Below are 13,183 nucleotides of genomic sequence, written 5' to 3'. Positions count from 1 at the left end.
AGTCCCGTCGAAAAGGACAGCTGGGAAGCAAATACAGCGCCAGCAAGCCTGCCTCGCCTTGGGCTTTTGTCCCGAGCAAGGACGGTAAGCTCTGTATGACGAGTTCCTCTTTAAATACCAGCCTCTTCGTTTCTGACCCCAGTACAAACCATTGGTATCACCGCACCGTGTGCGTAGCTCAGGCTGTGATGTTAATCGAGTCTGCATCACTTTCATAACAGTAGCATAAGCATTGAATTCCACAAACCATCCTCACGTGCACCACTTTCATTTTACAAAGTTCACGGAGAACACAATGGTGAGTAGCGGCTCTTTCTTTGAGGCTCAGGCCGGTGTAGTATAGTGAAATATCTGGTGTCCTGGTCAATTTGTGTCTCCTCTGCCCTTAGGTTGTCTTTGGGACCCCACCCTCACAATCGTCTTTGCTAACTCAGTGCTGCTGCTCGCCCCCGACATCAATATCCGAGCCCCTGCCGCTCACTGACCAGGGGGTCTTAACCCACACTCCTCGTAATGAACCGGGGACAAGTTGCTTTTAGTGTGCACTAATCTGCAATTAACTTTAAATATTCACTTTTCGCCCTGTAGTGGGGAAGCCCCCAAGATACCACATCTGTCAAAAAGGCTGTTTATTCTGCGCTCCCCAGCTTCTGTAAACCTATTTCTTCAGCCTTGGTACAAAAAGAAATCGACAGATCAAAAGGCTGCTTGAGAGCCAGTATATGGATGACAATGATGCAGTCATTTGAGGCTTCATGCTGTGTTTTTTCAGATATACTGTAAGAGTTCTACCGGCCAAGTTATGGTGTTGGCCCTTCTAATAGAAACTTACAAAAAGTTTTGCACTGGGTTAGGTACTCTCTGATTTCAATATGCAGTTTGAAACCATGTGTTTAATTTTGAGCACTAAAGCTTTTAGCAGCAGCCTATTTTATACTGTTTGCGATATAATATGAAAATAATTACTTGAATATTTACAAGTACTTCTGTTCGGAGGCAGGGACTTTGTATTTATAAGTACTCATTTTGCTATTACCCACTTCGCCAACAGGTTCAGTCCTGTGACTGGTTACACATAGACAGCTGCACTGATTGCATGAACAAACTGACTTTTCACAGCTTAACAGTGCATTTCCCACTAGTTTCTTTAATTTGCATTTACGGGGGGTGTGCATGTGTGTGTGTGCGTCTGTGTGTGTATGTCTGTCTGTCTAGGAGGCGAGTGTTCTCCTCCGGTCTTTTCAGCCTCTCTTCAGAGTACATAGAGCAATAGTAACTTATTTCAGTTGTGATTCTGTGCAGATGTGTGAAGGAGGTATACAGTTGTCAACATTTTGACAAGGCAAAAGTCAAATAGAATGCAGTCCGTGCAGATGAGTTGGGGGTGCATGGTGTGTTTGGGCATGGTAAAGTGAAGCAGATACGAGGAAGGGCATTCACAAGAAAAGGGCACCAAAATCGCTCCAAAATACACCGATTTTAAAAAAAATTCTAGGGAGGAGGGGGGGGGGGAGGGGCGGGAGTCCCCCATATAAACGCCTGTTTTGCTCGCTCACACAAAAAAAAAAAATTCATTGCTCTTACTTTAAAATTTCACCAACCGCCACTACTGAAAATACAAAATCCCAGGGAAGATTGCCAAAAGAGAAGTGTTTTTCTGAATACATGCAGCGAACATACGATGACCCATCACACGTATGCTTCCAAAATATAGAGGTGAAGGAGAGGTGGGCCTGAATTCCAACAATTGCAGCAAAAAGGGTACCCATCATCCTTTGAAATTAGATGACATTTAACAGAAAGGAAGTGTCTGAGAATAACAAGGGGGATCCTTCGACATCACCCTATCATTCCAAAGAAGGTGCAAGCCGATATAAAAGAAGGCTAGAGGGGTGAGGAATATAAATAACTAAGGAGATACAAAATTGGATCATTTCACACTGGACTAATATTTACAGTGTGCCCAAAGGTTTCCTTAAAAAGTAGCGCTATTATTGGCTTTTAAGGTGATAGTGGGTGTGCATCTGATGTCAATACCCAGTCACCTATTGTTGTTACCAAGATAGAAGAAAAAAAATCTTTTACATTTTTTTCGCACTTTCGCACCCGCAACCTAAGGTAAAATCTATGGTGTGACTTTGAAAACATGACGTGCTAAATAGTTTTAGACCGAGTAACGCTCATTGTGCACTCTAATGTTTCTTTGTTGATGGCTTGGTGACGACTAAGAATGATTAAAGCTATTGAAATAAAATTATGTAGAAAGACCTCGTGTATCGACACAATCTTACAAGGTAAGAGAATTGCCATGTAAGGCGCGCAACAGGTAAAACGGACTGCGGGAACAGGGGCGTCGACTGCGGCAAGCTCTGCTGATTGGCTGGCGGTTCATGCAAGCGGTGGATTTCCTTGGGGGTTAGGGCCAGTAGAAACGGAAAGCGTTGCTAGGAAACTCGCATTGTTTGCAAACATTAACGGATTACTTTAAGCCTGACTGCTTTACTGGAAGGAAAGCAGGACCTGAAAGAAATGGACTTCTGAACTAGTTAAACCATGGATTGTGATAAACGGTCCCTGGTTTGCTCCGTCTTTGAGCCAATGAGGCCGTGATTTAACAACAGCTCCTGTCACAGGTGGGTGACCTTGTCACAGAGGTTAGGTGCCAAATGCCTCGCATGCAAGCAAGGAAAAATCAGACTGAAAGACATCAAACTCCTTGGGCCCGGTGCCACTGAACCTGCTGCACTATAGCTAGGTTCCAGGCCACTTAGCAATGTACCGATGTGCCGTTGGGAACAGTCCTCCGGATCCTCTGGGTACGGCGTTCTTTGAAACAAGCCGGTCTGTCAGTAATGCTTCAGCTTCGAAAAGTAGTGCGGTGACGTCATGTAAGCATGATAGAACTGGGCACCAACTGCGGAAGCTTTTTATCAGCTGCTGGGTGACTCGAACCGTGGAGGTGGGTGAAATGCTGGAACTGAACAGTCAGCATCTGCGTTGTTTTTTAACGCTGTCCCCAAAACATTGGCAATAGGCAAACATTTTACAGTGGAGATGTTCTAGTTAACTCAGCGGCCACAGACTGCAATTTAAGATAACCCAGGGGAGCAATGCCTCTGCTGCAGAGAAATGTGCATATTCATTGTGTTTATTTATGGTTTAAAGCTGCTAGGATACCCTGGTGGTTAATGCACTTGCTGAATATGTCTGTGAGAATTTCTGGTCAGTGGCTGGAAACATAATTAAAACGCTTGGATGGTATAGGCCTGTTTCAGAACCTCCTATTTAATTGTAGATCACATCTATATGTTGAGTAAGTTCAGTTTTTTGCGAGAGATTCTTGTTTCACTTGTAGGGCACAAATTACAATCCCAGTAGTATAGCTCAGTGTGTTATGCATGCGCTACAAACATCAGTATGTAACCAGTAAGGCATTAGATTGAACCCTTACAGGATATAATCAATGTTTACTTATTCTATGGCTGATAAATAAATAGTGGCAGTAAAAAGTTATTAATTATCAAGTGGCAACAACTTTAGAGACTTATTTGTAATTTGGTCCAATGGGGTTTTCAGTCACAAACGTAACAGATATCCCTACTCCATCACAAGGGTGACAGATATCCCTACTCCATCACAAGCATGACAGACATCCCTACTCCATCACAAACCTAACAGATATCCCTACTCCATCACAAGCGTGATAGATATCTCTTCTCCATAACAAGCGTGACAGCTATCCCTACTCCACCACGAGGGTGACAGATATCCATACTCCATCACGAGGTTAACAGATATCCCTAATCCATCACAAGCGTGACAGATATCTCTTCTCCATCACAAGCGTGACAGATATCCCTACTCCCTCACCGGCGTGACAGATATCCCTACTCCATCACAAGCGTGACAGATATCCCTACTCAATCACAAGCGTGATAGATATCTCTTCTCCATCACAAGCGTGACAGATATTCCTACTTCATCACAAGCATGACAGATATCCCTACTCCATCACAAGCATGACAGATATCCCGTCTGCTGTATTACTAATGCTATAGCATATAATCTAATCATAAAATGGTGGACGGGATATCTACACTGGCCGGAATGGCACTCTGTGCTGCTGTTTGTTCTGTACACAGTTAAAGTGCTGAACGTAGGTACAGCACTCAGTGCAAGAGCTTGTTTTTGTGTAATTAGTGTAGGTAATATGTAGAGGGTATGATATGTTATGTTGATTTTTATTGCACACTAATCACCGAGAAGGTATCCAGGCAAATAGGGAGGTCTGTATTTTTGTGGTTCCGTTGCTTATACGAAGTGCCAGGTCTTCAGCTTCTTGCAGAACTCAAGTGAGGAGGAGGCTCCAATTGTATTTTTTTTTATTTTACGGAGTTTTATATAGCGCAAACTTGACCCGAAGGTATCGGGTATCAGAGCCCCTCACATAGCACCAGTTGTGTTACATGAGGACACATTCATTTTTAGGTCTCTCCTGGTGTAGGCTGCGCGCATGCGCAGTCTCGCTGGCGAGATTTAATGAGATGTGGTACTTTCTGTAAGGGGCATTAAGCCCCGCCCCTCTTTTACATTCGCTGGCGTCACCGGTTATGCTAAACGGTGGCCAGCCATTGGAAAAGAGGTGTCGGTGACGTATTTGCTTGGCTTTCTGAGCCGTCCCATTAGGACGGTCTGGGACGGTCTGGCCTGCTTTGCGTTCGTCGCAAAAGGTTACTTATCTTTATGGGGCCAAACACATGGCCCCATAAAGATAAGAAACCTTTTCGCAGCCGAGGCCGTCCAAGTGGCTCGGCAGAAAAAGCCGAACAAATACGTCATGGCGTAATGGCGTCCGCTTGTTTCTTACTGACTGCAGCAAGTGACTTTTGCACCAAACACGTTCAATTCATGATGTATTTTTGGAATACCGATAACTCCGAACTCCCAACAAACCAGAGAAATGCAACTGCAACTTTTACGAGGAGCCCTTCATGATAACATTCAGACCACCCCCGAGCTCGTGTCATGTAAGCAGACACTACGATGCAGCCTCGTTCTGCGTTTGATGTTGCAAAAAACCACCCTTACATATAAAACATGGATACACTGAAAGCTCGTAATCTGAGAACACAGAATGATGTCCCCTATGCTACGGCAACAGCAGAATGATACACACCACCCTGTATGCAAACGGTTGAATGTCCTTGGCTGACCACAGCGGAGCCAACACTAACAGACTGGTGGGCCAGTGTTGGTAAACAAAGTTATGCTGTCAGAGCCACTGTACTTTATGTACAGCGACAGGGTCACTCTCCTGAGCCAAGAGCCGACCGAGGGCTTCGAGCCCAAAACGAATTTTCAAAATACAACACTTTGCGTCTTCTTCACTAATCCCATCACAACTCATTCTAGGGTCGTTTTTTTTCTAGAACTAGTTGTAAAAAGTTGATTGGCAAATGGTTTTCTGAAGTGAGCGTAAATTACAGATGATCAATAAACTAATTGCATCCCTCTGTAGATCTAAGGGGGTTGAAATTTTACGTGGAGGAGGTAGTATTAGGGAGAAAATGCAAGAAACACACCTGCAAAGCTGCAGCAAAGACCCAATGCTTTCTTTTACGCCACATGCTCGGCATAACATAATATACACAGATTACAAAAAGCAAACTTCCCCCTGTTAGCCATTTTTGGGAGGATGCGAACCTCTTTTTTTCCACACACCAGGGGATTAAAACAAGGAGGGAGAAGTTACCTTGATGCAAAACTGGGTTGCAGCCGCCTCAGACATGTCTCATGCGGAAATCGGGAAGTTGTCGCACTTTCTTGCACTTTCCTGCCCCTGGACCCTCAGGTCAGGGGCATCCCGGGCCGACAGAAGTTGTCTCAGGAGCATCCTTGGTCCACCACCAGAGCAGGAGGGGAGGGGAGGAAGCCTGCAGTGTTTGGGAAAGGGAGGGGGGAACGTCACACTGGTGTTTGCTCGTCTGATCTGAGAGTGTGTGGTAATGTGTTTTTTTTTTGTTTTCCTTCCTGGAAGAGAGAAACTGAAAGGCGGCTCTGAGGCAGGCAGCAGCCCCCTTGGCTCATTGATCGGGGGTGAGTTTCAGTTCTTAGGCTGACGCCGATTCCCAGCATCGGGCTCTGCCTTTTAAAGGGGCCGGGCTGCGCAGCCGCTGCCGCTGCCACCAGGAAGCCGGGGCTCATGTTACACGGGCAGAGGCAGGAACTGGGAAATGGAGGCAGGCAGGGGAGGAGGAGGAGCGGGAAATGGAGGGCAGGAGGGAGGGGGAGTGACTACCGGGAAGGGGGAAGGGCTTGGTGAGGGAGGGAGCGAGGGTGGGAAGGAGAGGCACCAGGGCGGGGGATGAGGGGGAAGTACAGGAAACCCAGAGAGAAGGAGGGGAGGAAGTACAGGGAAACGAAGGAGCGAGGGGCCTCGTGGCCCCTATATGACCAGAAGGAAAGGGAAGGCGCACAGGCAGGCGAATGGCACATTTGACGCCCACACAATTCGTCCCTGCCCATAGAGGACATTCCATTTCAGGGCTAATCAATTGGTGACTCTCGTAGCACGCATTTCACTCAAGTACCAAGAAGCCTTTCGAAATGCAGTGCTAATCATTCGGTACTTCTCAACATCATACGCTTACCATACAAGTGCCTACGGTGCATTGAGACTGCACTGCAAATAAATCACTACTTCTCACCAGCATCCTGTTCATACAAGCGCCTAGAGGCCATTCCATATGCAGCGTTAACAGCAATGCAAGCTCTATGACCTCTAGGCGCTTGAATTCCCCCACACATACAGTGCTGCTGTTGACACACACCTCACTAAGCACTACATCAGTTAGAAGCACACATTTTCCCGGCTCGCGCTCCTAGCTTCCCTTTACTCCCACACTTTACATTTACAAATATTTCAACAGAGCACTGAAGAATTTGGCGAGGAGGGACGGGGTTATCAGAATTCTTGGGGGGATGGGCGCACGGTCTCTTTCACTTTTGGGCCACGCGTCCATGTTTTTTTTGTTTTGTTACTAATCACAGGCGCGGTTTATAAGCAAACCCTGTGCTTGGATTCACTTCACTAGAGCACACGCTGCAGTCCCCCACACACAGTGCTGCTGTTGACACACCTCACTAAGCACTAAGAAGAGCCCCCCCTCATCCCCTCCCTGCTCCATTAAGGAGCCCTTCCCCTCCCTTTGAAGGCCTCGCTCTGCTTTCACTTCCGCTCTTTTCTTCCTCGCCTGTCTACTGAACAAGCATTTGCAATGCAATACGTCTCGCATTTATGTGAGTTTGAGCTATTGACACTGCAAATAACAAAGCCTTTTATTTTTGTTTTCGTTATTAAAACATAAATACGAAAACAAAACTAAAAGCCATTGTCATTTACAATGCCAATAGCTCAAACTCGTGTAAATGCGAGACCTATTGCATTGCAAATGCTTGTTTTTGTTAGGCATGGGGAGGTTAAGTGATATGCCCAGAATCACAGGATGTTCAGCATCATTGCCGAGATTCGAACCCAGTTCCCCAGATTTGAGGTCGACCGCCCTAGCCGTTAGGCCAACTCTTCCCCCCAGTAGAGGGAGGTCATTCATATCTCTCTTGGGTGCGATGTAAGAGAGTGAGCGACTTCCAGTCTTGATTTTGCGGCTGCAGGGAATGTGTGCGAGTGAAGCTGAGCTTAGGTGTCTGGTGGGTTGGTGAAAGCACTCAGTGCTGGAATCTGATTGCATGCAGTTGGTGTAGGTGGCCATTACGGCACCCAGTGCTGCAGTTTGTTTCTATGCACAGTTAAACTTTGTTGTGTTTTTTTGGTTAATGGCATTATGCTTCAGGGGTTAGCTTGTGTGAGGTGGTAACACTAAATGATGACCCCCCTCACAGAATGTGATAATGTGATGAAGGACCCGAGACTTGTGCATCTCAAGGCTTAGTCTTCCGGGGGGGCGGGAGGAGGGGGGGTTCACGCAGCAGGGGCCTGTGTTACACCCTGGAAGTGACCTCACCTCAGTTGTTTGTTGTCTTCCTGTGAGAGGGGGCCTGTGGTATTCTCTGGCCATGACCTCGCCTTGCCTAAGTTGTTTGTTGTCTTCTTGTGAGAGGGGACCTGTGTTACACCCTGGCCGTGACCTCGCCTTGTCTCACTTGTTTGTTGCCTTCCTGTGAGAGGGGGCCTATGTTACTCCCTGGCCGTGACCACGCCTTGCCTCACTTGTTTGTTGTTTTCCTGGGAGAGGGGGCCTGTGTTACACCCATACAGTGACCTCGCCTTGCCTCCGTTGTTTGTGGTCTTCCTGTGAGAGGGGGCCTTTGTTACTCCCTGGCCGTAACCTCACCTCAGTTGTTTGTTGGTTTTATGAGGAGTGTCAGTTCTAATGACTCATTCCCTGTTCTCCAATTACTTACACCATGTGCAAGGCTTACACCACTTCCCTGTGGGCTTAAATTCAGTTTCCTGTGGTTTCAATCAACAAACTTATTACATGAGGATTCCCAGTTTACACCGGCAGACAAATGTTTCAGTTGGAAGCTGCAGGAGGTTTGTGATTGCATAACTCTCGAAAGAACTACCGGTTTAAAAGGATTCTGCCATAGAGAGACCTTCTACTGTGCCTCAGGTACACACCTACAGATGGCTGGCAGCAAGAATAATTACATTTTTTCTCAAGCGCTTCATATAGGACTTTTGCCATGTCTAGGTGCTGCTGAGGTTACTTTAAGCCAGCTTTATGGTACTCAACGTAATGATCTTGGAATGATGGAGGTAAAATTTCAGATCACCGCAACAGTCAGTGGCGAGCATTAAAGGACTTCACTTAGCAATCTTGCTAGCTCTCACCCACACACTACCTAGTCTTTAAAAACGGAAAAAATGCTGGATTTTCTGCTCTAGCCTTTTCACTCCCTCTTAATCTGCCTCATTTTGCCCCCCCCCCCATATGCACAACTGTGCACTAGGCGCTAGTGAATGTTGCTCACCGACTCATCTGGAAGCTGCTGAACAAAATGGCCCTGGGTCTGTTACATGGCTCTACTTCAATGCGCTTTTGGTCTACTCGTGTACAATATGTCAAGTGTGTATCCTGTAATTAGTACACAAAGGGAGTCACTGTTCCTTGTAGAGGATGAAAGAGGAAGAAACTTTTTTTCGTGTGCTACTCTATCTGTGGGGGAAGGTGTGTCCTCATCATAATGCCCTCACACGACCCAGAAGGATGTCATGCTTCATATGAACGACAGAGTAAATGAACTACACTGGCAAAATCTAATCATTGATCTCATACCTATTTATGCATGTCTGTCACTATGGTGAGAAAGATCATTTTGCTTATTCACATCACTGTTATTATACATGCACTTATGCCAACCCATAGCGATAATACTCACGCTTAGGGTAATGCACACCAGGCTCTCCAATGGATGACCAGGACAACCTATCATGACAAGATAATAACCATACTATACTTTTGTCCTACACTTTCTCTCTTTTCAGAAACGCTACTCCCTACTACAAACTTGGTGGCACTGGTTAGTTAAGGCCGCCACTGATACTAAAATTGACCTTCCTTTGGTCCTGAAGAAGCGCTTTGGATCTCCTTCTGAGGACACATACAGCGCGAAACATGTCGACCGTTATATATGTCCATTAGGGACATATACCCAGCTACAGAGGGACATAAAATCCCCTAGAGCAGCACTACATACTTTGTTTTAACAATGACAGAGGGATCACCCTAATAAATAGTACCCACTTTCCCTCCAGACTTTTTTTAACACTCCACTTTAGACTTCACTGCCACTTACACCCATGCACCCAAACTGCTTCTCATCAAAAGATCTCTGATAAAGAGACCCTTTGGGGGACCCGTAGTGAATTGTAGAGCTGGACTGATGAGGAGCAAAACCCAAATGATGAAGCATGACATCCTTCGGGGTGTGGGAGGGCAGTATGATGAGGACACACTGTACCCCACAGATAGAGTAGCACACAAAAACAAGTTTCTTCCTCTTTCATCATCTACAAGGAACAGTGTACTGGTTACTTTCCGGGAGCAAGGGTCACTAGACCTAATAATCAGCTCCTAGCGTCCCCACGCTCTATAAATAGTTGTAACCTGTAATGTCACTGGCTTCCAACAATTCACCAACCGAGCCCAAAGGCTAAGGCTACAAGCTTTAAAATATGATCAGCCGGCATCCCCAGTTTCCACTTTTCTAGATGCGTTTCACTTGCTATTTTTCAGTCTTCCCACACACTGATATCTCAGGTGACCATATTATCAGGGTCTGTCCAGCGCCATTACTGTAGTGACCAAATGATCACTGTATGTGCAGTGCGGCGCCGTCACTCAGGTTAACAATGATCACTGTATGTGCAGTGCGGCGCCCTCACTCAAGCAACCAATGATCACTGTATGTGCAGTGCGGCACCATCTCTGAGTGACCAAATTATCACTGTATGTGGAGTGCAGCGCCGTCACTCAAGCAACCAATGATTACTGTAAATGCAAGTGAACAAATAATCACTGTATGTGCAGTACAGCGCTGTCACTCAAGCGATCGAGTGATTAAAGTGTGTCCAGTGCCGTCACTCAAGCACTGAGTACGGTAGGATGTTTCCAATCTAGCCCACACCCTTCAATTTGCCGGACTGTTTGTCTTAATGAATTCTTTATTCAGGGAGGAGAGATGTCCCTCTCATGTCTTAGACTAATGGCATTTTCTGTGGTATTTTAACATCAGGCTTCTTTGTGTCAGTGGAGTGAACACTGCTGCCGTGTAGGATCTGGGTCTATAGGTGGTTTGTTCAGGGAAGGTTATTTCCTCGAATACAGTCTGCAAGGAAACTGACCACATTGAACGTACGATTAAAGGTGAATTTTCTGGAAGGGAGTAATGTATTAAAATCTCAGTGAGACACTTGTTCCAGTCCTGATGATAAACCTATCAAGATAGCCCAGTGGCCGCAGATTCATGAACTCTTTCTGCAGAAAAAGGTTTGCAAATTGTGGTACCGCTCTGGTTCCTATGACAGCTTTGGGAACTGCAAATGTTGTTGTCCCTCAAAGGGAAGTTGTTTTTTTGTGATTGCAGTATCTGGAATCTTACCCTTGTCTCCTCTTTTCAGTAGCAGTTTCTGGCAGGTGGGAGTACCATCCTTTTGGGGACATTTATGTATAATAAGCTAAGATCCATTGCAAGGAGGAAGGCTTGGGTGTTAGTTTAGCTATTTCTCTTAATTTGCGGACAAGATTATTTGTGTCCTGAAGCGGTTAGTGTTGTCAGTCACTGGCCTCGGAGTCATTTGAATGATGCTTGAAATATTTTTGTATGAGACCTCTGAATCCAAAAATAAATGGTCACACAGGGCACCCAGATTGTACATCTTGACCAACAAAGAGGTGGTTTTACAGGAATCTATTTTGTCAGCAGGTCTTGGAGATTAGTAGAGGGGCATAAAGAGAGACTGCTTCAGTGTGTGATTCTGCATGTTGCACAGAGATATTTGAGATGCCCATGCTGCTAAGTGATGAGACACCCTCAGTCTCACTGTGCTTGTGACGCTCTGTGAAATCTCCAGGTGTAAAACGACTGCGAGAGACACCCGGTTAAACACTTCAGAATTGACTCAAAGAGCTCTTTCTTCTCTCGGGCTGACTCAGTTTAAGTAAGTAAGAAATGTATTGTTTCTGATTAATTAAAACCATTACAAAAGTTCGTAATAAGTGCACATTTCATCAATTTCTGAATTTAAAAACAATCTTAAAAGGAAAAAATAGTTATAGAATAAAAGTTTAAAAGATATTCATGATTCCTTGTTTCTCTGAAGCACTGTCATCTGTTTTGGACTCTTTGAACTTGACTAATTTCAGGAATTTTACCAGCAGTCCATTCAGATGTAAGAGTCTTGGGTCAAAGCATGCAATGACTGCTTGTCTCCATGTGCGTATATTAAGTTCATTGAAGGTGGTTTTCAGGAGAGCTACTCTTTCCTCTTTTAACTTTTTGCAGGAGCATATCAGATGTTCCACGTCTTCTTTCCCTGAGCCACACAGCCTACATGTAGACCCGCAATTCCTTCTCAGCCAAGGTTGTAAATGGGGTATGGCTGGTAAGATTCCAAGCCTATGTTTTAAAAATGCTTCTTTTGATTTCCTGCAGTATCCCAGTCCGAAATAATCCTGTAACCCGGGCGATTTATAGGTGCTCAGTATCATCCATGCGTGGCGTCTGTGAGCAAAGGTAGCTTTATCCTCTATGAAGGAGAGTCACTTTATGTTCTTATTTACAACACGTTTGAATTGTACGTTTGGAAGAGACATTTCCCATAGATCTTTTAGACCAGTAGTTGCTAGTGACTCCTCTAAGTATTTTTTTGCAAGTGCAGTGGAGCTGCCACGCAGGCTTTCCCAGAGCTGGTGATTCAGTGAATTTTCAGGTGAGTTCTTTATTTTGTACCAGCATTTGATGTATGATCCTCGCCTTGCAAGCAGTTGCTTGGTTAGTCCAAATTCTAGCCGGATTTGAGCCTGTGAGGTGTATGATGGTAAATTTAGGAGGACTCTATAAGCTTTTGAGATAGTGGTGTCCAACAGTTTTGCATCTGTACCTCTTAAGGCTTCGCTACCATAAGTAATTGATGACTGGATTTTAGCTTGGGCAACACGCAGTAGTGGCAGAAGAGTGGGCCCAGACAGTTTGGTTTTGAGTTGTATGAGTGTTGTTGCAATCAGCATACCTTTCCTCTTGGTGGCCTCAAGGTGGTTTGAAAAATGTCCGCCCCTGTCGAGAATGACGCCAAGATATTTATATTCAGAACAGTTCGCAATTGCCCTTGTCCAAAGGAACCAAGAGTAGGACTTTTTTCCCCCGGTTATTGTCAGTGTTTTGGTTTTTTCGATGTTAACTTCAAGCAAATTATCCTCAGCATATCCGTGCAGTGTATTGATAAGGTGTTGCAGGCCTACTTTGGTGTGACTAATCAGGACCACATCGTCTGCATAGGATATACTGGGCAGGGTTCGACCCCCCCAAAGCGTGTGCATTACAGGCATCTAGAGCTTGTGGCAAATCGGCTGTATATAGGTTGAAAAGAGTTGGTGATAAAACACACCCCTGCTTGAGGCCTTTTGTTGTTGTTATGCGCCTTGAGAGGTGGGTACCATTC

The 13,183-nt window shown here is 45.4% G+C and overlaps 1 protein-coding gene and 1 long non-coding RNA gene across 8 annotated transcripts in view; one reads left to right on the top strand and one right to left on the bottom strand.

Moving 5' to 3' along the window:
* LOC146809185 (uncharacterized) overlaps positions 1 to 13,183 on the top strand; it is a 432,226-nt gene that overhangs the window by 25,139 nt on the left and 393,904 nt on the right. Inside the window, exon 1 of one of the 7 annotated variants that reach the window (XM_085616013.1) lies at positions 2,508 to 2,633. The exons of the other annotated variants lie outside the window; for them this stretch is intronic. The gene's annotated coding sequence lies outside the window, so the exon portion shown is untranslated. Of the gene's footprint in view, positions 1 to 2,507; positions 2,634 to 13,183 lie in introns of those variants that run through there. 7 annotated transcript variants of the gene reach the window in all.
* Positions 1 to 13,183, bottom strand: part of LOC146809187 (uncharacterized) — a 171,180-nt gene that overhangs the window by 6,016 nt on the left and 151,981 nt on the right. The gene's annotated exons all lie outside the window — the stretch shown is intronic.

This window comes from Triturus cristatus, chromosome 7, assembly GCF_964204655.1.
Source record: "Triturus cristatus chromosome 7, aTriCri1.1, whole genome shotgun sequence".
NCBI lineage: Eukaryota > Metazoa > Chordata > Amphibia > Caudata > Salamandridae > Triturus > Triturus cristatus.
Note: the sequence above shows the minus strand (reverse complement) of the source record. Positions and strands in the feature narration are given on the sequence as shown.